Consider the following 3,179-nt stretch of genomic DNA (forward strand, 5'->3'; position numbering starts at 1 on the left):
AAACTTTCTTTAGTAAAAAGTTCGGCGTGAGGTTCACACTTTGTACTAGGCTGGAGTTATCCTTCGAACAAAATTATTTTTGCAGTGTGTTGTTGGTTTATTTCTAACTATAATCCAGTAGATGATGGACATGATAACTCTTCCATCGTGATATAGTATGATAAGTGTTAGAGTGATTTACTGACAAGTGTTAAAGCCCTTTTTTTGACCGAATATAAAAGTTATAGAAAGTGTTTTAATAAATTGATTGACAAAATGTTGGAACACAAAAACATATTTTTAACGAGCAACAAACAAATTTATATTGAACTGATGTTGTATTCGTTTATCATGTAGACTGCGCTAAATCTGATAATAGCGCATTTTTCCATTGATGAACAATTTAAATAAAAATTGTTTAGCTTCTAAGTAAATCGACATTGTGCTTCAGAATTTTTTAGTTCAGGCTATGAATTGAAGGTGTTCCTGTTTCTCTCAAATCCGTGTACTGGTCAGAATATTATTATTTTCCGTCGGGCATTAACAACTGAAAATAATATAGAAACTATTAGTTTTGAGAAATTTTGTCCACTTACCGCTACTGAATTATAATAAATGTTGAGATGGATAAACGTTTATAAGTTTGATAGTGGTTCGAAGCAATCAAAATCAAAAACTATATTAAACTTTTGATCAAAAAAACATTATTTTTGCTTTTTAAAAATTCCTCAGGTCGAAATATTTTAATAAAAGTCCCAAAGGATTTACTGAAGCTCATCCACATACCGCTTTTAAATATGCTTTTAGAAAAGAGCATAAAGCCCATGGTAAACGCATTTAAAAAATGTTGTGATGAAAGCAAAATTTGTCAAGCAATTTTTTACGATACTTATTCTTTTATTTTAAGATTATTTGTAATAATATGATAATGGAACTTAACGCAACACGCAACAATGGTCCGCAAATTAGTATTATTATTAGGTTACTGGTCGACTTGTGTTTTAAGTAAATATTCTAAAGTGCATGGCGGCAATTCTTGGAAAACCTATTTATGTGTATGATAAGTAGTGCCGTGCTGTTAATATGAATTGTCGTCTCACTTAAAGATGGTTTGTTAAGATTTGTTAAGTTAAACACCTTACAAAAACAACTAATAAAAAGTCTCTTTGAAGCTGAAGCAACAAGTGGAAAGAAAAAACCAATTTTGAATATTTAATATAAATATAAACTATTTGGACATTTGAGACATTTTTATGAACAGCGGAAGATTGACAATTGCATCCTTAGGTTCCTAAGCCAATAAGTTAATTTGCTGCTTCTTAAATATATTCAGATCTTTGATGATGTATATTGATAGATGGAATTTTTATTCCAAAAGCACTTTGTATATGGGGCATTAGAATAAAAACTTTCAATAATTTAAAAAATATTGGCATAATATATATGCAAACTGTGTGGATACGTATCAAATTTGGATTTTTGATAATTCTGCTACCTTCCTTTTTGATAATTGATTCAACGCTGATAAAAATTTAATCAAATTAGTAACTTGCGAGTTAAAAAATATGAAACATACAGTGTCGAGCCAAACATTATTAAAACGAATACCCTTTGATTAAGTCGCCTAACAAAACTGTTTCCGTCTATTGATTTAATTAAATAATATTTGATCATTAACTGCTAAAGATCACTGTTTCAATCCCAATTTGATTAAACCATATTCCCTTAATTGGATTTTAATTGTCTTAAAACTATAGAGGGAGAGTAAGAATATTGCCGGAACGCAAAGAAATTAACAGAATCAAATAGAACGCTCTCAATAAATCACACAAATATTAAAGGCTTGACAGCGATCAAATATCCGAAAAGGTCATCTTTTCCCTAAATATGTATCCAGCTGCCAATAGAATAAATTCGATAACAGGACAAAACGGGAGAGTGCTAATGTTCCTGAACGGAGATATCGTTTTCGGCTGCAGGCAGTGAGGGAAACGACTTCGACGCAACGACAAAAAAAGACATTCCCAGAGCCGGACGAAAAAAAGAACCGGGAAGGCGTACCGATGTTTTTTCATCGGTTGAAAAATGAGTCCGGGATCCGGTCGTAGTCGCCCGGAAACTTCCTATACAGAGTTGGATTTCTCTAATTTTCAATTCCAGGACAAATTGATCGGTTCACTTTGGTGCATGTTAGTTGCATGACAATATTTTACTGCCCAAGAACCGTTATTTTTCAATCGCAACTCTCCATAAACCATTTGCTTATTTTTTATTTCGTTCTGTTCTGTACAAAATAATTACATATTTCGTTTTTGTAGTTCTATCTGTACCCAGATTATGTAGTTAATGTTTCGGTTTATATGAGCATGTGTTTTCGATTTTCTTTATGCTCACTTGATTCGTGTAGTGTTCCTGCATATAATGCTAAATACAGATGATCTAGTATGTCCAACAAGACTATAAAAGACTTGAAAACTACTTGATCGACCATTAAAGTAGGTTTACTAATTCGACTTTGGATACCTTATTGAAAACTACAATTATAGAAACCTTATAGAAACTACTAGCAATTCACCGAATGATCTTAGTTGAGAATAAATGTATTATTTTATTGGTTTGTGTTTAGGTATCAACGTTAAAATGAGATTTGTAGTTAAAAATGCATTGAATGGTATCCACTCTGGACAACGTAAATGATGTAAAAGCCGATTAATCCATAGATTTTTTGTTTTTGGGTGGTCCGTCTATCCCTGAAATTTGGGATAGATGGACCAGAGTAAATCGGGACAGTTGAACCGGTTTTTATTTTTCTGTTTTATACAATGCCTACAAAATACCAACGGAAGTTGAGCTCACTAAGAGCTAGATGGACCGAAGAGGATCTCAAAAATGCGGTAGAGGCTATAGATACAAAAACAATGGGGGAAATATTCTCAAAGCTACTCTAATTACAAGAAGGCCGTGGGGAAGACTAAAAAACTGGCTCATTGAGTTATTCGCCTACTTTAGGAGAAGAAAATGAAGCGACGATAGTAGCACATGTAAAAAAGCTGCAAAAATTTGGTTTCGCCCCAACGCGGAATGCTATGCGACATATGATGTTTGCTGTTGCTGAACAGTTACCGTTGAAGCATCGTTTTAACGCAATCACAAAAATGGCAGAATACGACTCGCTACATCTTTTCCTAAGCCGTCATTCA

The sequence above is a fragment of the Dendroctonus ponderosae genome, unplaced genomic scaffold, assembly GCF_020466585.1.
Source record: "Dendroctonus ponderosae isolate FM_Combo_2020 unplaced genomic scaffold, Dpon_F_20191213v2 Dpon_F_20191213_4, whole genome shotgun sequence".
NCBI classification, from domain to species: domain Eukaryota; kingdom Metazoa; phylum Arthropoda; class Insecta; order Coleoptera; family Curculionidae; genus Dendroctonus; species Dendroctonus ponderosae.